The sequence below is a fragment of the Chiloscyllium plagiosum genome, unplaced genomic scaffold (genome assembly GCF_037043375.1).
Source record: "Chiloscyllium plagiosum isolate Xiang-an unplaced genomic scaffold, Cpla_swu_hap1 HiC_scaffold_42, whole genome shotgun sequence".
NCBI classification, from domain to species: Eukaryota; Metazoa; Chordata; class Chondrichthyes; order Orectolobiformes; family Hemiscylliidae; genus Chiloscyllium; species Chiloscyllium plagiosum.
In genome coordinates, this window is record NW_028270180.1 from 12,689,994 (window position 1) to 12,716,700 (window position 26,707).

Below are 26,707 nucleotides of genomic sequence, written 5' to 3' on the forward strand. Positions count from 1 at the left end.
GAATCTCTAGAAATCCAACTCCCTCCCTGCCACAAAGCGTGGAATCATAGAAAATGGGTGGAGTAGGCCATTCAGCCCTTCGAGTCTGCTCCACCATTCAATATGATCAAAGCTGATCACTCAACTCAGTCTCCTGTTCCCATTTTCTCCCCTTACCTTTTGATCCCTCACTTAAGCAAGAGCAGAAAGCACATCGATAATTAAACAAAAAGGCCAACTGGACTCATTATAAACTTGTTAATTAGTAAAGGACACCACAGACAAGGAAATAATTCAACAGGTGAGTACAGAAGACAAGGTCAGACTTGGTGCTGATATGGATAATTTAAAGTGCAGAGAACTTCCGTCAGCTCCTCGTCAGAGAGGAACTGCTTCTGTCTGAAAGTGCCATGCAGCAGGAAAAGCTAGTGGGGGTGACATGCTTCCTTGCCAGTTCAAAACGATTGGAGATTTACACGGAATCAGTGACAAGCTTCATTCACAATGTTGCTCCTCAGGCATTAGTTCTCTGTCCTCAGCTGACCTACTATTGCATACCTGCAGAGAATCGTAGGTCAGTGGGCTATATATATCCTCCACCTAGCAAATGGCTCTTGCATGCATGCCTTTTGATCAATACTTTTATTCAACGCTGCACCAACTTCCCTCATCAAGCTACACCTGGAGTTAACTATTCTCATTCTTCTTGTGTTTAATACACCTCAATTCAAACTTACAACTTGGGATTTATCCATCATTGGGACCTTATGGACACGCAGCATTACCGAACACTCAGGCGCACCGTGTTTAAACTGATTAGCATGAAGTAAATATTCAGAATTTGCACTGAAAACAAGTACCACATGTCGGATGGTCCTGTGAGAAAGAATGATGGCCCTGGAGTGTAGGTATTGATGGGAGAGCCATCCTGACTGCACAAAGAAACACAACAATCAGACGAAATTACGCTATTTTACCACAGACACGGAATCGATATGGCCTGGGCAAATTTCCGTCATTCTCTTGCTTCAGATTTCTTTTGAAAATTTGGGATTAATAACAAAGTCCATCGAAAACGCTTTGAAGTCCACACAATGAAGCAAAACACAGCCGTCACTGAGGATTAAAAACTGGGCCTGCAAACCCAACAGCCAAAATCAAATGAAAGTAATTGCAGAGGAAATTGCAAGTCTTGTGACAACAATGGATCAGCACAGCTAACAAAATTGAGGCATGGCAAGAAACAGCAGGAAAAACACAACATGCCCCTCTTTTGCCCTCCCCTATTGCATGATGAAATTGAAGAAATTATGACTTTGCATCTGTGCCATTTTAGTAATAATTCAAAACTAAGTGCAAGGCCAGGTTCTCCCATCACACTTACTTCCCCCTATATCTTTCTCCCTCCGAGCTGACAGGAGACCACAGGCCCAGTAGCTACCCAGTCGGAGAAAGATAAAGGAATGCAAGTATTGAGAGTCGGCAGATCTGTGCGGTATGTCAGCCCTTCTGAGCTGAGAACAAACTGATTGACTAACAAGGATAATCTTGGATGAATTGAGACACTAGGAACAATATCCCCCAACTCAACACCTTAGAGAAAATCAATTATTTTTAATGAATAGGCAGTCAGTATTGACAGACATTTGGACTCTATCAAAGGGAAGAAATGGGTGGGGAAGCTTTTTACTCCGATCAGTCTGGTAGATGGGTTTAATGCTGCTATTCAACAACAGTGTCTAGCTGTTATCTTTTTTTTGTTTGATTAAAGGAGCCCCTACTGACATGGAGAAGTAACAATAGCTACTTACAGTGGCCAGGGATGTCGGTTTCCCTTTCCAAGATCCTGGCTGTGTCGCTGTGACAGGAGAGATGCAGGAAAAGCAGAGAAAAACCGAGAAAGCAGTCAGGGATGAATCTGAAGCTCCGTGTTCTGCCAGCTTTTGTATTTAGCTGTACTCTGAGCAGTACTGTTGGCTACAGGCATGCTCTGTGCCGAGTGAATCACATGACTCCCAGCTGAATGACCTACCAAACCCCAACCTTATATAGAGAATGGCAAGGCAACAGTCAGGAGATAACATTTTTTCCAGATTGCTCTGTGCTAAATCGTTTAAGCTCCATTCTGTTTTGCACCCAATTTACAGTCTGCAGGGAATGCCATCTTATTCTTGTAACAGCTCTGTTATATCATCTAAATTATATCTTGTTTGAAAATTGTTCATGGAATAAATGTCTCATGGGCAGTGCTTAACAAAAGGATAAGAAAAACTGTGTGGAATGTAATCACTTTCAACTCCTCATAAAGTGACCCTCCGATCGAAATGGCTGCTTGTGTAGTTTGATTTAATAGTTTTAATCACTGAAATATAAAACACCTGTGTCATTAAAACTCTGACTAATGTACTTTTGAGGATTACCACTTCTCCAGGAAATTTATGCCGTCCTCCTTGGTTTAATATCTGCTGCAAAATATTGTCATTTCAAAAGGAATTCTTATCTGTAACCACCTTTTTTTTGAAGCCAAGTTTCAATCCTCTGTTTTTAACTCTCACATTTAAAATTATCATTGTTGCTTCCATAGACTTTTCTGTCTGGCTCAGTGCCACAGTCACCCCTGAGTTAGAGGACTGTGAGTTCAAGGCCCACTCTACAAGACTTAGAATGATAGAATCCCTGTAGGGTGGAAACAGGCCCTTCAGCCCAGCAAGTCCACACCGATCCTCCGAAGAGTAATCCACCCAGACCCATTCCTCTATTACTCTACATTTACCTTTGATTGATGAACCTAACCTGTAACATCCCTGAACACTATAGACAATTTAGCATGGCCAATTCACCGAATTTGCACATCTTTGGATTGTTGGAGGAAACCAGAGCACCTTGGGAAAACCTATGCAAACACGGGGGGGCATGTGCCAACCTCACACAGATAGTCACCCGAGGCTGGAATTGAACCCGGGTCCCTGGCACTGTGAGGCAGCAGCGCCAGCTACTGAGCCACCCTGGCGCCCGAAAAACTTGTGAAGTAACAACTGGGCTGACACTTTAGTGCAGTACTGAGGGACTGCTGCACAGTTGATTGAGCCGTTAAACCAGCCACCCATATAACTGGGAGAGTTCTCCCAGTAGTATTGGGAACAATATAGAAATATCATTATCTGGTTATCATTGCTGCTTGCTATGAGCAAGTTGACTGGTAGGCTTGCATGTCGATAGTACCTAATTAGCTGGAAAATACTTTGAGATGTCCTTAAGTTTGTGAAATATTGCAATGTGAAAGATTGCAAGTCTTATTGTTTTCTTTCCTCTCAACTGTAAATGCATAATTTTTAATGCTCTGCATTCTCATGTTCATTTAAGACCCCAACATGTACACGCTCATTTTCTGGGAACTGAGAGTTGCAGAGGTCCTAAACTTTCTCAGAATGCATTAGGTCCTACAATAGACTGACTTGAAAAGAAAACAAGATTGGTATCATCTGAACAACAATTGTTTTCATCTTGTCTCCTTCAACAAAGGTATTGGTGTTTTGCACCACAGACTCTAACCTTCAACAATGTTTCCCAATGTCTGCCTGCCGATAGTATATATCACCAGTTTCACTGCAGGAGCAAAGTTTTCTTTAAAATTATATTTTTCCTTCAAAGTTACTTGACACTGGGACAACATCCCTGACCTGGAGTTAAAATTTACCAGCAATTTAACAATTTATACAAGGTTTCCATGACTAAGCAATTGCTAAGCACTGAATAAAACAATGTTGGGAAAGTCATCTCCAATAAAAGATAATCTAAACACCACCCCTTCGCCTTTAATGGCATTGCAATCACTGAATCCCCACTACCCTTGGGTTACTATTGATTGGAAACACACTGGACTCACCATACAAATACAATGGCTACAAGAGCAGGTTAGAGGCTAGGAATTCTACAGTAAGTAACTCACCTCCCAATTCCCCAAAGTCTGTCCACCATTTACAAGGCACAAGTCAGGACTGTGATGGAATATTCCCAGTTTGCCTGGATGGGTGCAGCTTCAACAAGACTCAAGATGCTCGACACCATCCAGGACAAAGAATTCCACTTGATTGGCACTGTATCCAAAAGCATCCAGCTCCTCCACCAATGGAACTCAGTAGCAGCGGTGTGCACTGAAGAAATTCACCAAAGATTCTTAGACAGCACCTTCAAAACCCATAACCTCTTCCATCTATAAGGACAAGGATAGCAGATACATGGGAACACCACCAACTGGAAGTTCCCCTCCAAGCCACTTACCATCCTGACTTGGAAACATTTTGCCATTCCGTCACAGTTGCTGGATCAAAATCCTGGATTACCCACCCTAGGGGCATTGTGCAGAGGAAACGCAATGGTTCAAGAAGGCTTCCTCATTTCCACCTTCTCAAGGGGCAACTAGGGATGGGCAATAAATGCTGGCCCAGCCAGTGACATCCAGGTCCTACAAGTGAATAAAAAAAAATAAGAAATCCAGATGCTGGAAATCTGAAACAAATGAAAACAGGAAGTTTCTGGGGAAACTCAGCAAGTCTGACAGCATCTGTGAAGAGAAATCAAAGTTAATGTTTCAGATCCAGTGAACCTTCCTCAGAACCCTGCTTCTGATTTACAGCATCTGCAGTTCTTTCAGTTTTTATCAAGTCAAATGTTATGTTTTCTTGGAGATTTGTTTTGCCTAAATTTTACATTATAAATTCAAACTTAAGTTTGTTTAATTAAAATTTGTTAATTATTAATTAATAACTAAATTAAATTTACCAGAACAAAATAAATGTGTTGAAATTGGGACATAATTAGTCATCGAGTATAAGAGTTGAGAGGTCATTTTGTGACTGTACGGGGTATTGGTTAGGCCACTTTTGGAGTACTGCGCTCAATTCTGGTCTCCCTGCTACAGGAAGGATGTTGTTAAACTTGAAAGGATTCAGAAAAGATTCACAAAGATGTTGCTGGGCTTGAGCTATAGGGAAAAGCTAAATTAGTTGGGGCTAATTTCCCCATAGTGTTGGAGGCTGAGGAATGACCTTAAAGGTGTTTACAAATCATGAGGGACCTGGATAAGGTGAATAGACAAGGTCTTTTTCCCTGGGTGAGGGAGTCTGAAACTGGAGTGCAAAGCTTTAAGGTGAGAGAGGGAAGATTTAAAAGGGACCTGAGGGGCAGAGGGTGGTGCATGTATGAAATGTGCTGCCAGACGAAGTGGTGGAAGCTGTTATAATGACAGCATTTAAAAGGTATCTGGATGGGTTTAAAGAGATATGACCAAGTGCTGGCAAATGGGGCTAGATTAATTTAGGATATCTGGTCAGCATGGACGAAGGGTCTGTTTCTGTGCTGTACGACTCGATAACTCTATAGAGTCCTTCAATCTATAATAGTCATGAATAAATACAATAGGGAATTCTGGATTGTCTTTTATTATCAAGTAATGGAGAGCTTGCAAACATAAGGTGTCATTGAGATGTGCAGTATAGATGTACTGAAGATAAGCTGAATATGTAAGTAAGAGAGGAAGGGATTGACCAATATTGGATTGACCAGTTGGATGAGAAAGGATGGGGGTAAGTTTATGTGAAGCATAAACACAAAGAGCTTTTTTTACACAGAGGGTGGTACGCATGTGGAATGAGCTGCCAGCAGAAATGATTGAGGCGGGGACATTAACAACATTTAAAAGGCATTTGGACAAATACATGGATAGGAAAGGATTAGAAGGATATAGGCCAAGTGCAGGGAAATGAGGTTAGCATTTACCAGTTTGGGCCAAAGGGCCTGTAGTTCTGTAGGACTCTATGACCAGCATAGAGTTGTTGGGTGGAATGGCTTGTTCCTGAGTAAATACTTTGTAATGAAGGAAATAACAGAATGGCTCTTCAGCATATATTCCACCTGAGTACATTCGAAATACAGAATAAAATATGACTTGACCCAGCATACCAAAGATGCCTTGACAGTGTTATACAGTCAGCACTCAGTTATTAGAGAAATGGCAAGTGGAATGTTGAGGTGACCAGGAAAGCATCACCTTCTCCAATCTCTCCCCTGAACTGAGGAGTGGCGACACTCAGTTTAAACCCCATAACTCTTCTCTCTTTAATGGGAGAGGATTCTCTAAGAACTTGGTGACTACTTATTTTCACTTAAATGGTTTGTTTCCACAGACTGAACCCGACAGTCAATGATTATTAAGAAATAATTGTGCAATTAACTTTCTGAATCCCTGTCCTTTTTAATAGTTCTGGATGTAGGTTTACTCGCTGAGCTGGAAGGTGCGTTTTCAGACATTTTCGTCACCATACGAGGTAACAGAGGAAATGATGTTACGCAGGAAATGACATCACCAACCCAAGAAACTCAAGCATATAAGTAGAAAGTGGGCTACATAACCAGGGCTTCATTCAGAGGCTCACTGAGGATGTTACCTAGTATAGTGATGAAACGTATGAAAATGAACCTTCCAGCTCAGCGAGCAAATCTACATACAAAATCTTAACCTGAGCTATGAATCTTTTCCAAGCTCACTTTTTAATAATCTTTATCTGGAACTTTTCTCTATAATTTAGGAGGTTAAAGGATAATCTGATCAAAGTCTTCAAGGTAATAACAGGAAAAGACAGTGTAGATGAAGATTAACTATATCCACTGGAGATTCTAAAACTAGGGGACATAAACTGAAAATTAGGGCCAGACTATTCAGGGGAGTTATTAAGAAGCACATCTGCAGGCAAAGGGTGGCAGAAATTTGGAACTCTCTTCCACAAATGGCAGCTGATGCAAGACCAGTTGTTGTTTTAAATCTGATGTAGTTTTCTTTTTGTTTAGTGAAGGTATTAAGGGATATAGGCCACCCTGCAGGTGGATAGAGTTAGGCCATAGATCAGCCATGGTCTCATTGAACAGTGGAAAGGATTCAAGGGCTGATTGGCCTATTCCTGTTCCTATGTTACTGGTTTTACATGAGAGTGTTGTTCATGAAACCCAGTGGTTGCTTGATGCTGTTATGGTTATTGCTGGGCAATGGCACATCTCAAGTGGATGTATAATCATTATTGCCTCCACCATTGAAGGTGTGCAGAGATAAGTCCTTCACTATTGCTTGTTGTTCTGCTTCTCTCTGATTATGAACTATATAAGTAAAAAAATGTAGTCACCAAAATCTAACAGGATGATAGGGCTGCTCTCATATTAAAAAGAAATGAGTTGTGGGGATAAACCTGAGGGTGACAACTCCTCACTCAAGGGGAGAGGTTGAGAAGATAGTTCTTTCATGGTAACCTCAGCCATTGTTGGAATTGAACCCATGCCATTGTTGTCACTCTGCATTGTAAATGGACCATCCAGCCAATCCACTACAAACAGTATATCTAAATAAGAAATAGTCAAATTCCAACTAAATTTAATATGTAGATAGGCATCACCCAAGGAAGAGCTGACTCCTTTTTGATGAAAATGTGGATTCAGATGCAAATCCTTGACTTCTTTTGAAAGGTTCCATTAATTTTGGGAGATATGACAAACTGCCTTCTTCGCTCAATGGTTTGGCCTGGTTTATTTAGAATTCTGGCTGTTTTATACAGTTGTGGATTGTCATAGCTGTCAAAATGCATGCAGAGTTTTCACAGCAGGCTGTTGGCTATAGATTGAACCAAAACCCTTTCTGTGAGGTGTAAGTTCTTCATAAAAATATTGACCTTCATAGATTTTTTTTATTATAAAGCATCAGACAGGCACAGGAGAAATCTCAAGGAAGAACTGGGTAATTATAATAAGCATTGATTTAACACAGCCCTCTATTTTCTGTTTTTCTCCCTTATTCACTGGCTGGCCAGTGAGATGGATTCAAAATCTCGGGAAGGTGTGGAAACGTCTCATGGCTATCTGACCAATGAGATTGTCCCATGGGTACCCACTAATTTTCCTGAGAGTGAATTTTCCTGAGGAATCAGTTGAAGATTACTCCTGCAAGTGTGACCCATAATAACACAGCAGGCACTAAACCTGCTGTGTCAACATCACAAGTCAATGACAGGCCGTGGAAACAGGAGTGTTGATGACAAGAGCTGCTACCACAACAAATAGGCCCCAACACTGAGCAAAACACCCACATTAGTTGAAGCATGTACTGAGAATAATGAAATAGCAGAGACTTTAATCTTGGAGTTCATGATTTATGATATCACCCAATGCAAGCAGACTAGATTCTATTAGACCAGTGATGTGCAATCTTTGAGATGTCTATTTCAGTCTCTTTAAAATTATCACAACCTCTTGTGTGCATGCAGAAATGCCTTGGTTGTTTTTAGAGACAGAATTCAATATATATTTTAGCTAAATCCTTCCTCCAACCAGAATTTAGTATGCAAATACAACAGAAACTTTTAACATTTCACCTCGATGTGAATAAATGTGTCGTTCACTCAAAGACAAGATGAGAATGTCAAAGCCTGCCCTCGTAGTTAATCCTTTCATTTCTATTTCACTGTTTTTACAACATTTTTCATATGACCTTTTCCATTTGTCCAAATGCTGGCTAGACTCTGTAATGAGCAGTTCTGCTCTTTCTTCTACTTGTCTGTGAGTATACAGAGTATGATATCCAACAGCTACATTCTCCTACATTGGTTTCACGTTTTTCTGTCTTGGGCATGATGCTGGTAGAGATTGGAGGTGAGTTTGGCCAACTGAGCTCCCCATCCATGTGTTGGCAGAGGTCTGAAATGATTGAAGGCAACATTGCTAGCATGTGTAGTTAATAGCTAATCCACTACCATTCACTTTACAACTCCTTCAAAGCTCAGTCTCACTCTCTGGATCGAAATTTGGCAAATCGAGCTCCAAACACCTTCCTGAATTTGTTCACAAAACTTCCTGAAGTGGAAAGTGAACACACAACCTTTTATTCCAGAGGTGAGAACGCTACCCACTGAGGCACCTCTGATGGTTAAAGCCAGCAAGTGAAGGTTAGAAAAGCAGAAATAAGCCAAAGGAAAAGCACATTAGGCCAGGAGTCCACAACATGAAGCACATCTCTTTAAGCATGTGTTGGCGCTCTGGCCAGACTGTAAATTTGACTTTCTTTCTGAGATTCACTTGGGAATTGTGGACTGCAGTAGAGAGAGGAGGAACATGAATTAAAGCAAGTTGTAGTTCTTGTGCAGCAAACAGGAATTGTCACACTTTAGCTCCTGGAAGACCATTGGCCAAGGAAAGCTACAATGGCTCCTTTCAACTGGTAACCTTCCTGACTGGTGGGTAAATATATTATTAATTGAGCTTGCTGAATGTCAGGGGTGGGGGTGGGGGGGTGGGGCGGGGGGGTGGGGGCGGGCGGTGTACCAGCTGACAGGAGGCTGTACCTAGAGATCAGAAAAGGCCTGGCACCTTATTCCAGCTACTTGTGAAAAGGGCGGGGGTTTTGTGGGGTGAGGTGGGGGGAACAAGCCTTTTCACAAAACTCCTCAGGGTCCAGTCCAGTTACTATATTGGTCAATCGTTCAGTGTACAATTATGTGATTTTACTTTCACTGTTGACTGCTCAGCCAGGCATGATTTGTTAAAGCTAAGCGTGGTGAATGAGAAAAGAGAAATCGAACTACTGTAAATATGTCAAATAACGAGCTCTCGGAAGCTCCATGCTAATGTTATATTGTGGGATTATTTGTGTACCAGGAGTACTCCTGCATGCCTTAAACTTCCCTCACATCGGGTTTAATTAGATTAGATTCCCTATAGCGCGGAAACAGGCCCTTAGTCTGTTTCCACACCAACCCTCCGCAGAGTAACCCACCCAGTCCCATTTCCCTCTGACTCATGCACCTAACACCATGGGCAATTTAGCATGGCCAATTTACCTAACCTGCACATCTTTGGACTGTGGGAGGAAACCAGAGAGCCTGGAAGAAACCCACGCAGACACGGGGAGAATGTGCAAACTCCACACAGACAGTAGCCTGAGGCTGGAATTGAACCTGGGACCCTGGTGCTGAGAGGCAGCAGTGCTAACCACTGAGACAAATCTCTTCTTCCAATTTCCCTATCACGATCAGATCCTTTCTCTTCCCTAGTTTTGCTTATATTTTGATCACAGGCTGCCAAATTGATGAATGGTTTGTGATTTTTTTTTTCTCTGTATTATGTAAGTTGTCCTACATTAAAGTGTTAAAATGCAGAAGGATGCTATTCATCCCATCGTTCCAAGATCTGCTCTTCGGAGAGTATCATAATTAATGCCACTCCTCATTACCTGTAATTTATGTTCCTCCAAATACTTGGCAATCTCCCTTTTGAATGTTGCAACTGGATGTGCAAATATCACGCTTTCAAGTGATGTGTTCTGGAGCAAGATTGACTGATCTGAAACAATGCTGCCTCATGTCACCTCTGGTTCTTCTGTCAACCATATTAATCACTTCCTTCTGCTTCCTGGCCCATCTGTTACTGTCCTAAACATTACCAAATGCGACACATCCATCAGCCCTGTACTTGCTGGCCCACACCAGTTGTCAGCTCAATAACAACCCGTCCCATCCTTGTTTGCCCATCCCTTCAAGGTTGTGACCACTCCTTAATCTGCAATCTTAACCCATCCTACTACTCTGAGATACCTGCGTTCCTCAAGTCCAACTTTTTGACCATCTTCACTATCAATGCTTTTGTCTGAACAGCCTGGGTCTAAATGAACATGCTTTCAAAGATCTTCCATGAACATTAATGGGCTGCCTCATGTACTTTATAGAATAGAATTCCTACATTGTAGAAATAGGCTCATTGGCCCGACAAGTCCACACCAACCTTCTGAAGAGTAACTTACCCAGACCATCCCCCTACCCTATTATCTTATATCTTCCCCTGACTAATGCACCTAACCTACACAGCTCTGAACACCATAGAAAATTTAGTGTGGCCAATCCACCTTAACCTGCACACCTTTGGACTGTGGGAGGAAACCAGAACACCCAGAGGTAATACACACAGACACGGGGAATATGTGCAAACTCCACACAGACAATTGCCCGAGGCTGGAATCGAACCCAGGTCCCATGAGGCAGCAGTGCTAACCACTGAACCACTGTGCTGCCACATGAGTCTTTCTCCCAATGACCTTTACCTTCCAAAAGCTGGTACATAGGTTCTGGGTAAATGAATATGTATCTCCGTGATGTAGAATGGGAGCCATCCTCAGAAGAAGCAACAAGGTTTAGGGATAAAGTAACATAGCTCTGCAGCCTGCATCCAATGACTGACAGAACACTTTCCTGTTAGAAAGAATTTTAAAATTTTAATAATTTGCGAGGTGGCACAGCGCGGCATGGTGGCTCAGTGGCTAGCACTGCTGCCTCACAGCACCAGGGACCCGGGGTTGATTCCAGCCTCAGGTGACTGTCTGTGTGTAGTTTGCACATTCTCCCTGTGTCTTCATGGGTTTCCTCCGGGTGCTCCAGTTTCTTCCACAATCCAAAGATGTGCAGGTTAGGTGGATTTGCCATGCTAAATTGCCTGATGTCCAGGGATGTGAGGGTTAGGTGAGTTAGCTAAGAAAAATGAAGTGTTACAGGGATGGGGTTTGGTTGGGAGTGTCCTTGGAAGGTCAGTGTGGCCTTGATGCATTGAATAGCCTTCTTCCACACTGTAGAGACTCTGCAGTTCCAGGTGCTTCAAATACTCTCCATTCCAATGTTCAGGGATGTATGGGTTGGGTGCGTTAGTCAGAGGTTAAGTGTAGGGGAATGGGCCTGGGTGGTGTACACTCATTAGGCCAAAGGGCCTGTTTCCACAGTGTAGGGATTCTGTAAGTGGCAATCTTATAGTTCATTAGCTGGAAAAGCGCTGTAGGGTTCAGAATGAGGGAGATGCTGAGTCCAGACGTGATCGGGGTGGAAGGAGGGAGCAATTCAGCTCCAGATCTGGGGGAAAGGTAGGGAAATAAGAACTTTCCTGCCCAGGCAGTGGAGGAAGAGTGTTCAGGTAGAGGAGAGGGGTGGAGTGCCAGGGCCCAGGCATAGAGGAGGAGTTGAAACCAATGGCAGAGTATGACCAGCCCGACATGGAACTGAGGGGGTGGGGTGTGTCAGGTCAGGGTCTGGGGGTTTGGAGGATCTTGAGAATTATGGTTGGGGGTGGATGAGATACTTTGCGAGGGGTCAGCTGAATCCTTACCCTGAAGTTTCTCTGACTGAAATGGGATTCTTTTGGAGAATTCCAGGTGGAGTGAAATGTTGAACAGAATCTTCAATTTCCCAGATAGTTCCCTTGGAGTCTGTTATGTTGGCGATTGCCCGTGTGCAAATCCCATCTATGCTGCAGAAACAACTCTCGGAAAATGACGTTTAAGGGTAAGTCAGTTTGTGGATTGTGAGACAATATCGTGGCAAACTCTAACTTGCAGGTTTCTTGGCCAGAAGTTAAATTGAAATTAGGAGAAATGTTCGATAAATGATTCATGAACTATGTCAGTACAAATTGCACTGGTGGGACAGGTTGTAGAAGTGGTTAGTAAGGCACACAAGACCATGAGCTTCACAAACCGAGGCATGGAATACAAAGCAATCTTTTGCAGAGTCCCTTATTCCTAATGAAGGGCTTATGCCTGAAACATTGACTCTCCTGCTCCTCGGAAGCTGCCTGACCTGCTGTGCTTTTCCAACACCGCACTCTTGACTCTGATCTCCAGCATCTGCAGTCCTCACTTTCTCAAATTTCCATCTGCGCATTGAAAACCGTTCTCTCCAGAAGTCACACACACCTTGATCCCCACAATAGTGAAGGAAAGGCGCACTGTTGTCACATCTGATGCACTCAAGTTCCGTCGCCAAAGTAAAAAATGCTTATGAAATAGATCTAAATCTCAAGGAAATAAATACGAAATTGATCCGTGATTTGATTAGATTTAGGTGGTACAGGATAGTCAAACCGCAGACCCAGCCTTTGGCTTTTCTCGAGCTCTCTTATCTCTGGCAGAGTTTCACTGCAGATGCTGCTAACAGGTCTCCGTGTCTCTGAGTGAGAGAAAGAGAATATCAGCTGGAGTTCACACTCCTAATTGTTTACCAGTGATTCCTGCTGGAAGGTGCATGTGTGTGGAAGTCAGGTGAGGACTTGACTGTGCTGTTGCCAACAGTTAAACTGCTCTCACTGTCCAGACCTGAATGCTGGCCAATTAGGTAAAGTGCTGGTGCCTGGCCAGCATTTCTCAGGAACGGAGACAAAGGAAGATAATTAGAGGGGAAGAAAAAGAAAATAAAAGGCTGTTTCTAAGGTTCTATTCATGCTAAATTGCACAGCTACAAGCAGACAACCTATTGCACATTCTTATTGAAATATCAAATGGAACAAGAGCAGCCCAGCACGTGAAAATAAATCACTTTCTTGATACCCATATGCCCCCATCCCCCACAACCTTAACAATGGCCTCATGACAATTCCAGTGGAGTTTGTTTGTTGCATTTAATTTTCTTTCGGGGGGGATGAAAGAAAAAGGTAAGAAAACAGTAGTATCTGGAAATGAAAGCACTAGTCATATAGGAGCCCAAGTGGTATTATCACTGGACTATTTATCTAGAGAATCAGCTAATGTTCTGGGGACTCAGGTTCGAATCCCACCAAGGCAGGTGATGGAATTTGAATTCCATTTAAAAATCTGGAATTAAGTGTCTAATGATGACCATAATTCCATTGTTGATTGTCAGGAAGAAAACCATCGAGTCATTTTAGGGAAGAAAGCTGCCATCCTTACCTCGTCTGGCCTATATGTGACTCTAGCAACATGGCTGACTCTTAACTGCCCTCTGGGCAATAACTGCTGACCAGGCCAGTGACACCCTCATCCTGTGAATTGATTTAAAAAGTTGAGACATTTGTCTGTTTGTGAGTAAAGGCTGTGAATAATTGAGGAGAGAAACTGAACTTTTTTTGTGTGTCAGCAATCCAGTAACTACCAATTTCCTCTGTGTTTTATTTTGATGCTGTTTAGATCTTTTGTCTCAATTCAAATACCAGAAAGTCACACTGTGCAGACTGACGCCATATAATTTATTTTTTCCCATAATTGGACAAAGGCAAATCACTTTCTATATATAGTCCATTCAAGAAAAAAGACATCGAACAGTCCCTGGGGAGAAATGGGTGCTCACATGACAAAGGTAAGCTCTCTTACTGAGTGACACTGCGATTTGTGAAGTGGTAACCATAATTTTCTTTCTATCTACTTGTTCATGCGATATGAGTGTTGCTGACGAGGCCAGCAATTACTGCCCATTCTTAATTACAATGTTAACACTCCAGTCCCATGAACAATAAATCAGAAAGAAGGTGGGTTACTGAATCATATCGTGACTCACTGAAACAGCGCCACCAATACTGTATTGTCATCTCAATATCATGCATTTATCTCTGTGTTTACAACACCAAAATAACACATTACAATGTTTCCTTTCCGAATTAGAGTACTGTTTCCATTTTATGAAAACATAATCTACATGTGCTCATAAATAAAAAGATTGGCTAGCTTTGAAAGTTCTCAGTGACTGTAGATTCATGGAGAATATAGGATTTACGAAGGCTCATACTTACAACTGGGATCTCGGACATGATTATGCTTTTAAAGAATTGAGGTATCAACATTTCCTTACTTAAAAGTGGCTGCTTTCCATTGCCCTACGTTGTGTTCCAACTTACGCACAATTCGCCTTCCAAACGGACTCCAGAACAGAACCCTGTTCTGCAAAAAGGCGATGTGGAGGTGCCGGTGTTGAACTGGGGGGGACAAAGTCAAAAGTCACACGACGCCAGGTTATAGTCCAACAGCTTTTTTTAGAAGTGCTGGCTTTTGGAAAGCTGCTCCTTCATCAGGTGAAGTGGAGGGAACTGCGCATGCACAGAATTTATAGGCAGAGAGGTAAAAGCAAGATAATTCCGGGAAATTAAGAGATTCAAAAGATAAGCACAGATGGTGTGAGTGGAGTGTGGACAGGCTGGATAATGTCTCTGCAGGTGATCTAAAAGTATCAGACAGTGTGAGTAAAGTGTCAACAGCTGAATATGATCTGATTAATTAAGGCAGAGAGATGATTACAAAAAGATCAAAAATAAGATGGTGCTGGAGGCAACCCAATTGGCTGGAATAGTATGATAGGAATAAGAGTCGCATGATGAGGGTCTAACTAAAGCTGAAAAGTATGGTGCTGGGAAAGCACAGCAGTTCAGGCAGCATCCGAGTAGCAGGAGAGTCGGTGTTTCGGGCATAAGCCCTTCCCGAAAAGAAACCCACTCCAGAGAGAGTCTAACTAAAGCAGCAGGTAAACAGGGTGGCACAGTGGTTAGCACTGCTGCCTTACAGTGCCAGAGACCTGGGTTCAATTTGCGCCTCAGGCAACTGACTGTGTGGAGTTTGCACATTCTCCCTGTGTCTGCGTGGGTTTCCTCCCACAGTCTAAAAATGTGCAGGTTAGGTGAATTGGCCATGCTAAACTGCTCGTAGTGTTAGATGTAGGGGAATGGGTCTGGGTGGGTTGCTCTTCGGAGGGTCAGTGTGGACTTGTTGGGCTGAAGGGCCTGTTTCCACACTGTAAGAAATCTAATCTAAAACTGCACAACCCAAAAGGAGGCTTGGTTGACCAGATAAAGTTAATTGCATTCTGCATTATATCTCTTACCTTGCTTCAGAAGATCTGGCTTGGTACTGAAAGGAGAAAAATGGACAGAATAGGATTTCTGATAATTACAGATTCACGCCCGCAGATAGAAGATATACCTAAAATGGTAACATCTATGATATAGTTGGGGAAAGTAATCTATTGTGCTAACCTAGAATATAAAAGTTTGTGAGAAGATTTGTAGCTCGAGTGCTCGTTGTTGTGGTTCTGTTTGCCGAGCTGGAAGTTTTTGTTGCAAACGTTTCGTCCCCTGTCTAGGTGACATCCTCAGTGCTTGGGAGCCTCCTGTGAAGCGCTTCTGTGGTGTTTCCTCCAGCATTTATAGTGGCCTGTCCCTGCCGCTTCCGGTTGTCAGTTTCAGCTGTCCGCTGTAGTGGCCGGTATATTGGGTCCAGGTCTATGTGTTTGTTGATGGAGTTTGTGGATGAGTGCCATGCTTCTAGGAATTCCCTGGCTGTTCTTTGTTTCGCTTGCCCTATAATGGTAGTGTTGTCCCAGTCAAATTCATGTTGCTTGTCGTCTGCGTGTGTGGCTACTAGGGATAGCTGGTCGTGTCGTTTCATGGCTAGTTGATGTTCATGGATGCGGATCATTAGCTGTCTTCCTGTTTGTCCTATATAGTGTTTTGTGCAGTCCTTGCATGGGATTTTGTACACTACATTAGTTTTGCTCAAGCTGGGTATTGGGTCCTACGTTTTGGTGAGTTGTTGTCTGAGAGTGGCTGTTGGTTTGTGTCCTGTTATAAGTCCTAGTGGTCGCAGTAGTCTGGCTGTCATTTCAGAGATGTTCTTGATGTATGGTGGTGTGGCTAGTCCTTTGGGTTGCGGCATGTCCTCGTTCTGTTGTCTTTCCCTTAAGCATCTGTTGATGAAATTGCGAGGATATCCGTTTTTGCGAATACCTTGTAAAGGTGTTCCTCTTCCTCTTGCAAGGACTGCACAAAACACTATATAGGACAAACAGGAAGACAGCTAACGATCCGCATCCACGAACATCAACTAGCCACGAAACGACACGACCAGCTATCCCTAATAGCCACACACGCAGACGACAAGCAACATGCATTTGACTGGGACAACACTACCATTATAGGGCAAGTGAAACAAAGAACAGCCAGGGAATTCCTAGAAGCATGGCACTCATCCACAAACTCCATCAACAAACACATAGACCTGGACCCAATATACCGTCCACTATAGCGGACAGCTGAAACTGACAACCGGAAGCGGCAGGGACAGGCCACTATAAATGCCGGAGGAAACACCACAGAAGTGCTTCACAGGACCTCCCAATCACTGAGGATGTCACCTAGACAGGGGACGAAACGTTTGCAACAAAAACTTCCAGCTCGGCGAACAGAACCACAGCAACCTAGAATATAAACTGTGGGAATACTGTTGGATAGTCAATGTGTAACCTTTTGACTGGAAATTATTATCTGTAGAAATTTGTTTGATGGGAAGGTTGTAATCTGTAAAAAATAGTATTAAACTTTGATTTTTGTCACAAAGCTTTGAACTGCATGCCACCCTTGATATGTACATCCCACATGCAAACATTTAAACAATGAACCTTGATCTAAAGAAGGGACAGAATTATAGAATCCCTATAGTGTGGATACAGACCATTAAGCCCATCGATTTCACACTGACCTTCTGAAGAGCATCGCCCTGTAACCTTGCATTTCCCATGGTTAACCCACCTAGCCTACACATCCCTGGACAGTACAGGAAATTTAGCATGGCCAATCCACCTAACCTGCACATCTTTGGACTGTGAGTGGAAACCGGAGCACTCGGAGGAAGCCAACACAGACACGGGAAGAATGTGCAAACTTCACACAGACAGTTACTTGAGGATGGAATCGAACCCTAGTCTCTGGCATTTGGATAAAGGGTTAAACTCACCCTTTCAGTGCTCTGAAGTGACGTGGACCGCAAGATAGGTTTGTACTCACTGTCATGTTCAAAAAAGCAACGTTTTGAGTTTATCCCAGTAAAAGTTGCCAGAGATGCTAATCCCTTCACACATCGTCAGCACCATCAGTTTCGAGGCCAGTAAGATCTGCTTGGCCAGAGTGGCAGCCAGGTGGCCTTGAGCATCAAATGGAGGACCTTGACTTAGCCATCCACCATGGCAATATCAAGGGAAATCTTTGTCATGTGCTCATGCTGAAATGAGATTGTTAGGGCATGGGATTTGTTACTAACCATTCAGAAACAGGTAGTAATGAGGAAGGAAAAGTATGCTTCAGGGTGCAATTGTGGGAATTCAGGTCACTGTGTCACAAAGCTAGTCTTTTTTTTTACTAAAAGCTGTTCCTTGGCTCAAGGAAACTCTATCCTTGATCTTTTTCAGAGGGGTAATAAACCAGGCCAGGTTCGATCAGTCTGGTTTGGTAAAGAAATGAAAAAGGATTTTGAGAGGCCTTTTGTTTATATGTAAAACGGATGAGACTTCAGGCCAAAGTGGTCATGTTTTAGAAGTGACCTGTATAATGGAAGGGGAGTGGTCAGCTCTCTAACTGAGCGGTTTAGTTCAGTCTGAATTGGTAAGGAGTTCAACAGGGACCTGTGTGGAAACTCTCTTGCTCTCTCTCCTCCTGTCCTTCAATTTCAACCTATAAGCATGTGTTCCATTTATACTCATTTTAAAGGGAGTTTGCTTTTTGGGACTGTTGTGGAGACAGCATAATTAAGTCTAGTTTGGATAGACTGAGTTCTGTAGGGGTTCTTTTTTCTGTTCTTTGTGTTTCATTGTGTAATTCTGTGAATAAATGTTTGTCTGATTTAAAATCTAGTAGTCAACCTAGCTATCTTACTCAGGGTAATTTTCACTGTACACTTACCGAAACAAATTGCAAAGTTATGGTCTGGAGCTGTCTGTTTAAGAATGCTTTGAGTGGTCTGGCCTAGTCCATAACAATATGTCCTTGAGCCACATAAAGTCCCTTGTCCTATTGTCGAGGTGGCAGTCTTGGCTCACCTTTAAGCCAGGAGGTGTTCTATTCTATTCCAGTCGAGCGTGTGGTGCTGGAAAAGCATAGCTGGTCAGGCAGCATCCGAGGAGCAGGAGAATCGATGTTTCAGGCATGGGTCCTTGATCAGGAAGGGTGGTGAAGGGCTTAATGCTGAAACATTGATTCTCCTGCTCCTCGGATGCTGCCTGACCTGCTGTGCTATTCCAGCACCACACTCTCGACTCTGATCTCTAGCATCTGCAGCACTCACTTTCTTCTATTCTATTCCAGCCTGAAGGGAAATGGGGGTGTTGTGTTGCCTGGGCTACCCTCTTTAGAAGAATTATAAGGCTGAGGCAACCTCTGCTCTCTCAAGTGGACATAAAAGGCACTGCTTGAAAAAATTATCCCCACTCCCTAGCTTTTAATCATCACTAAATCAACATTATCACAACAGATTTCATGTCATTATCTCCTTGGTCTTAGTGGGAGCTTGCTGTGCTCTTGTCAGCTGTTACGTTTCCTGGATTGGCTGCACTTCAAGAGTGCTCCATTAGCTGTAAAGCAAGCTGAGATTGTCAAAGGTGATTTGTAAATGCAACTATTTTCTTTTATCCAGCAGCCCATTTCCTTCAGAAAGGAGTGAACCTTTTCCTGTGTGACTTAACCTTCATGAATAATGAGTTGTTATGTCAATGCAAATTCACTCTGAAGTGCTTTGAAACCCAAAGGGAGAACAAAAGCCAACTGCCACTCTCTTCAGATTATGTCATAGAATGCCGGCAGCGTGGAAGCAGTCTATTCAGCCCATCAAATCTACACCAACCCTCCAAAGAGCATTCCATTTTGAGCCACTCTATCTCTGTTATCCTGCATTTCCCATGGCTGATCCACCTAACCTGACTAAGGAAGGAAACCAGAGCACCCAGAGGAAATCCATACAGGCAATCACCTGAGGCTGGAAACAAACCCAAGTCCGTGGTACTGTCAGGCAGCAGTGCAAACCACTGCTATTGGCCAGGCAGACCCCGACTGCACCCCCCCCCCCCCCCCCCCCACAAAACATTTCAGAGAGAGAGAGAGAGAGAGACTATCAGCATGGAGCTGCTTCTTTGGGTCCCCAGCAGCTTCTCTGGGTTCCCAGCTAAAACTTGACCAGCAGCTACTAAAACCAAAACAAACCAGAGAAAAGCTGAGCTTGGAGAACTGGCCACTCCCATTTCATTGTAAACATGGTTTTTTTAAAAACTTGAAATTTCTTCAAATGGATAAACACAGACATGTCGGAACCTGTGCCTTTACAACCCCTCTGAAAATAACACCAAGGACAATGTAATTTTGCAAAGGAGCAGCATCGTCACACCATTGAGCCCTCTTTTCAAGGTGGCAACTGAGGGCCAAGATTACAGGAGGCCATTGATGCTCTGCATCCTGTCTCTTGTCCTTGCCTTAAGACAGTTTCACTTTGATGGTGAACAGTGATCCCTGAATACTGCCTTGTAACGTTGTGATAGACTGAAGGGCAAAGTCTTTGCCATTTCAGGTAGAGGGAGGCTTGAATTGTAACTACTCCACAGCAATCCAGGTGTGTGACTCCATTGATTACCAAGTCTCACATTATCCAAACTCGCACCAAGGCCCATTCACCCACTATCCGGCTATGAGCTGACAATGGGAACTGATGTTCTCATTAAAGTGCATATTTAAAGTTAGAGTCCTTTGGACATGATTGTGCCAATTTGCTTCTGGCTGGTCTCCCACTTCCTAATCTCCATTAACTTGATGTAATCAGAACCTTGCTGCCTGTGTCTCAGTTCGCACCATCCCCCATTTACCAAGCTCCCCCTCTGCTCACTGACAGAAACTGGCTCTGGGTCAAGCAACATCTCATTTTAAAATTCTCACCCTTGTTTTCCAATCCCTGCATTGCCTCGCCTCTCCGAATTCATCTCCTACAGACCCACAACTCTCCCAGAGTACCTACACTCCTCACGGATGTACTTCTGAGGCTCTATAATGGTCTGGTCAGACCACATTTGGAGTATTATGCACAGTTTTGGGCCCTATATCTCTGGAAGGATGTACTGGCCCTGGAGTGTGTTCAGAGGAGGTTCACAAGAATGGTCCAAGGAGTGAAAAGCTTATCATATGAGGAACAATTTGTAGACTCGATGGAATTTATAAGGATGGCAGGGGGGGGAATCTAATTGAAGCGTACAGAATACTGAATGGCCTGTCCAGAGTAGATGTTGGGAAGATATTTCCATTGGTAGGAGAGACCAGGAACCCAAGGGTACAGCCTTAGAGTAAAGGGAAGCCCTTTTAGAATGGAGATAGGGAGAAACATCTTCAGCCAGAGAGTGGTGAATTGATGGAATTCATTGCCACAAAAGTCTGTGGAGGCCAGGTCATTGAGTATATTTAAACCTAGGATAGATAGGTTCTTGGGGATCAAGGGGATCCAGGATTATGGGTAGAACGTGGGAGAATGGGGTTGGGAAACCATATCAGCCAAGATTGAATGGCGGAGCAGACTCAATGGGCTGAATGGCCTAATTTCTGCTCCTAGGTCTTATGGTCACATTCTGGCATTTTTCACTTTGTTAATTTTAATCACTCTACCATTGCAGGCTGTGCCTCCAGGTGAAAGTGAAGACTGCAGATGCTGGAGATTAGAGTCAAGATAAGAGTGGTGCTGGAAAAGCACAGCAGGTCAGGCAGCATCCGAGGAGCAGGAAAATCAACATTTCAGGCAAGAGTCCTTCATCAGGAATGACCTGAGGTGCCTCCAGGTCCCTAGACCCCAGGCTCTGAAATTCCCTCCCTACACCTTGTCTCATCTCTACCTCAATGACTCTCCTTTAAGACAAACCTACCTCTTTGGCCAAGTGGTCACCTATCCTAATGTCTGTATACAACACTTGGTGTCATTCTTCGTTTTGCAATTTTTATTGTTCATTCACTGGATGAGGACACAACTGGTGAGGCTCATCCTTCATTGACCATCCTGTATGGATTGAAGAGGTTGGGACTGTTTTCTTTGGAGCGAAGATAGATGGCTGGATACAGCAGATCAGGAGAGGTTGTTCCTGATCTTAAAAATACCAGGAATGAGAGGGTGTGCATTTAAAGCAATGTGCAATTGAAGCAAGGGAGATGTGAGAAAGAAACTTTCACACAGGAAGTGGCTGGAGTATAGAATGCACTGCTTGGAAATGTAGTGGAGGCAGGTTCAACTGAGGCATCCATAAGGGTATTGGATGACTATTTGAATAGAAATGGTATGGAGGGATGTGGGGAAAAGGCAGGAGACTAGCATTCAGTAGTAGAACTAACGTAGTATAACAATACTACAGCTTTAACAGGTAATTTTGTTCCTTTTGTTAAAGATAGGTTTGAAGACAATGGTGCCAAACTGGAAAGCCAATAAAGTAAACAGATTGTGAGACCTTGTTTTTTTTTTAAGTTGAAACAATAGAAGCAGCCTGACTGGATGTGGTCCAGCTCTCACAGAATCAGGATTTTTAGTTTTTGTTTTAGTTTGCAGTATCAGTTGCCGCTGGGATCTTGAAGCTATTAGTTTTTCCCTCTCTCAGTTACAGCTAAAAGCTGGGGGTTCTCTTCTTGCTGCCGGGGTTGCTTGTGAAACAATCTGAATTTGTCTTTTGCTCAGGGTGTCTTAATGAGATGTTACAATATTGGAACAGTTATTGTTTAGTAGCTAACCAATCCACTAGTCTGTTAAGATTTCTGATAGAGTTACAGCTAAGGCAGTTCTTTTATCTATTCTTTCTTTCATTGTGTTTTAACTGGAGGACATAGCATAAGAACAAGGAGCAGGAGTAGGCCATCTGGCCCCTTGAGTCTGCTCCGCCATTCAATAAGATCATGGCTGATCTTTATTATGGCCTCAGCTCCACTTACCCGCCCTCTCACCATTAATGATATAGAAGATGGTATTAGTAATAACATTAGCAAATTTGCTGATGATACGAAGCTGGGTGGCAGGGTGAAATGTGAGGAGGATGTTAGGAGGTTACAGGGTGACCTGGACAAGTTAGGTGAGTGGTCAGATGCATGGCAGATGCAGTTCAATGTGGATAAATGTATGGTTATCCACTTTGGTGGCAAGAACAGGAAGGCAGATTACTACCTAAATGGAATCAATTTAGGTAAAGGGGCAGTACAAAGAGATCTGGGTGTTCTTGTACACCAGTCAATGAAGGCAAGCATGCAGGTACAGCAGGTAGTGAAGAAGGCTAATAGCATGCTGGCCTTCATAACAAGAGGGATTGAGTATAGAAGCAAAGAGGTTCTTCTGCAGCTGTACAGGGCCCTGGTGAGACCACACCTGGAGTACTGTGTGCAGTTCTGGTCTCCAAATTTGAGGAAAGACATTCTGGCTATTGAGGGAGTGCAGCGTAGGTTCACGAGGTCAATTCCTGGAATAGCGGGACTACTTTACGCTGAAAGACTGGAGCGACTGGGCTTGTATACCCTTGAGTTTAGAAGACTGAGAGGGGATCTGATTGAGACATATAAGATTATTAAAGGATTGGACACTCTGGAGGCAGGAAACATGTTTCCGCTGATGGGTGAGTGCCGAACCAGAGGACACAGCTTAAAAATACAGGGTAGACCATTTAGGACAGAGATGAGGAGAAACTTCTTCACCCAGAGAGTGGTGGTTGTGTGGAATGCTCTGCCACAGAGGGCAGTAGAGGCCCAGTCTCTGGATTCATTTAAGAAAGAGTTGGATAGAGCTCTCAAGGATAGTGGGATCAAGGGTTATAGAGATAAGGCAAGAACAGGATACTGATTAAGGATGATCAGCCATGATCATATTGAATGGTGGTGCAGGCTCGAAGGGCAGAATGGCCTACTCCTGCACCTATTATCTATTGTCTATTGTCACTATAACTCTTTAATTTATTTACTGATCAAATAAAATCTATCTTAGCTATAAGAGTGAATAAATAAAGTGTGTTTTGCTTCAAATCGGATAGATTGACCGATCGAATTGCATCTGGAATGCAGCATCTTATACCTATCTTCAAAATAAGAGGAAGTTTGGGTCTACACTATCTTTTTAATATATCTTGAGGGGGTCTGGTCTGGTCCATAATGGAATGATGGGCCAAATGGCCTTTCTGTGTTATAACATTTTTGTGATCCTAGCTCATGGGAATTGCTGACTTGAAATTTTCATTACATTCGTGTTGCTCTATAAGTGTAAGCTGCTGCTATGCACACATTATTGCTTCAAATTCTCATCCTTGTTTCCAAAGCTTTCCAAGGCCTGTCAATCACTATCTTCACAGTCTCGTTCAGCGCTTTGAACTCTGGATTTCTTCTTTGCACCATTGCTGAGCATATCTTTAGCTGTCTAACTCCACCCCTAACCCAGGGCGGTGATGAGGCAGACAATTTAGGGAGTGAATTCAAGGAAATGGAATCCAAGCAGCAGAAGGGCTTTGGCACAGGGTAGTGCACAGTTGGTCGAGTTTTAGATAAGTTGAATTCCAAAATGTTTGAAGATTAGAAAGACAATCGGAAGAGCATTGGACTAGGGTCTAGTTATGGCAAATAAAGCAAGCAAACTATCTATGCTGTGAAGTGCCGATATCAAGTGCAATTTTAACATTCTTCTTCCTAGAAGTGTCCAAACTCCATTAAATTCTGATTTTCATATCCTGTGCATGTATGTGGAATGCCACTTGTCAGATAAATCACACATATTGCTAAATGCAATGGAATACTCAGCAGTATTTCAGAAAAAGTACTTTCAAGAAAAGCTCACTGGAATAACACAGGAGGAGATAATAAGACTATTTCAAATCAGATGTATCAGGGGTAATGTTCTTTTACTCCCCTACCACGTATATTTGGAGGTCGCCTCCAAAAAGGTTTAGATGTGCCCTTCCTCCTCTTCTTTCTTCATCACTCCCACCATAACTGCAATATCTCCCAACAGAATTCATAAATTGCTTCCACTAGTCAACTTCAACCACAGTCTGAGGTAGTGCCTGTGCCTCACTCTCGACAGCCAAGCACTTAATAAAGCTCCATGTTGCTAGGTGGTGCAGCTAACATATACTCAGAGTGAGATCCTGCCGTGTCTCCGTGTCTGAGTCGTTCAGTGGCAGAATGCAGTGCTGTCTGTGAGTAAGTGTCATCTTTGAATTCTTGTCACCTCCTGAGGAAGATCCCACCCACCCATCAGGCAGGGGTCCAGTGATAAGTGGAGCTTTTGAGCATCATTAAAAACAAAAAAGGAAAATACCAAAGATATGAGAAATGTAAAATGAAAAAATGCTGAAAGTCTTGACTGCATTTTTGAAACTCTGTTTCTCTTCCTTTCTGGGTGTTAATGTTGACCAGAAATTGAACTGTCCATGGAAATACCATAGATATAAGTGTGTGTCAGAGATGAGGAATCCTGCAGCAAGTAACTCACTTACTGACTTCTTAAAGCTTGTCCACCAGCTACAAGGCACAAGTCAGGCTTGTGATGGAGTGCTCCCCACTTGCCCTTGTGATGACGCTACTCCTTTAACAAGGTATTGTTACCCTTGGCTTTTTTTTTTCAGAGGGGTCATAAAGTCATGGATTCCAAGATGTCTGGGTGTACCTACTTGAAGAAGCTTTTAAGTTTTGAAATGAACATTTGTACAATGAAAGGGGAATGGCCAGTTCTCCCAAATCAGCTTTTCTCTGGTTTCTAGAACATAGAACAATACGGTGCAGAACAGGCTCTTCGGCCCTCAATGTTGCGCCGACCTGCGAACTTTTCTCAGCTCGTCAGCCCTTCACTATCCCATCATTTTCCATGTGCTGGATGATGTTTTTTTTTAGCAGTCTGGCTGTTCAGGAGCTGCTGGTCCATTTTAAGCTGGGGAATCCAAATAAACAGCAACATTGGAAGGAGGTTCCAGTCTAAATCTCTCTGCCATCTCTCTCCCCTGTAAGAACCTGTATCTGATTTTACCTTATGCTGAGGGGTTGTTTCCGGGCTCTGTTGCAAGCATTTGAAACAGCATCATTAAGTTGCGATAGAGCCAATTGGGTTGTTAAATAGTTAGGTTATTCTATATTCTGTTCCCCTTTGTGTTTAATTCAGTAATCTTGCAAATAAATTCTGTTTTGTTTAAAACCAAGTGGTTGGGCCAGCTGCATTGCTCCTGGAATATCCACTTTACACTTTACACCACTTTAGATAAGTTAGGGTCCAGGCTACTTTCTTGAAATGTTTTGAGGGGGTCTGGTCTGGTCCATAACACCCTAGATCAGTACAGCTCCAACCACAATGAAGGATTAGATTAGATTAGATTGCATTACAATGTGGAAACAGGCCATTCGGCCGAACAAGTCCACACCGACCCGCCAAAGCGTAACCCACCCATACCCCTACATTTACCCCTTACCTAACACTACGGGCAATTTAGCATGGCCAATTCACCTGACCTGCACATCTTTGTGACTGTGGGAGGAAACCCACGCAGACATGGGGAGAACGTGCAAACTCCACACAGTCAGTCGCCTGAGGCGGGAATTGAACCCGGGTCTCTGGCGCTGTGAGGCAGCAGTGCTAACCACTGTGCCACTGTGCCGCCCACCAAGGAGTTTGACCCTATCCAGGACAAAGCAGCCTGCTTGATTGGAACCGCATCACTCCAGCTCTGAGCACAGTAGCAGCAATGGATACCATCTACAAGGTACGCTGCAGAAATGCACCAAGGCTCTTCAAGGTAGCAATTCTCAACCCATCTGGGAGAATAGGGGCAGCAGACACATGGAAACACCACCCCCTGAAATATCCTCTCGAAGCAAACCTTCCCTTGCCTGAGGTACAGTGACCCTTTGATTAACCGACCACCAGTCATCTCTCTCTCTCTTTCTCTCTAATGAGCAACAATTTTGTTGTCCTCTGAGACTAAGGTAACATTACCAGACAGATACATGATGGTTGAACACGGCTAGTTAGACCACAAGGAATCACTGCAATATCACTGTTTTATGCTCTAACTCCAGCAACATAATCCACAAGGTGGGATCTGAGCATGTCATGTACTCAGTCATCTTGTCACCAGTGAAT

The 26,707-nt window shown here is 43.3% G+C and overlaps 1 protein-coding gene across 11 annotated transcripts in view; it reads right to left on the reverse strand.

The window, feature by feature from the left end:
* The window catches only part of LOC122542474 (protein mono-ADP-ribosyltransferase PARP6), a 159,891-nt gene extending 157,952 nt beyond the window's left edge, over positions 1 to 1,939 (reverse strand). For 3 of the 11 annotated variants that reach the window (XM_043680215.2, XM_043680213.2, XM_043680211.2), the window contains exon 1: positions 1,791 to 1,933. The gene's annotated coding sequence lies outside the window, so the exon portion shown is untranslated. Of the gene's footprint in view, positions 1 to 1,790 lie in introns of all 11 variants that reach the window. The other 8 variants (XR_006309809.2, XM_087982188.1, XM_043680217.2 and 5 more) reach the window with 5 other exon arrangements.
* Between the last annotated feature and the right edge of the window lie 24,768 nt (positions 1,940 to 26,707).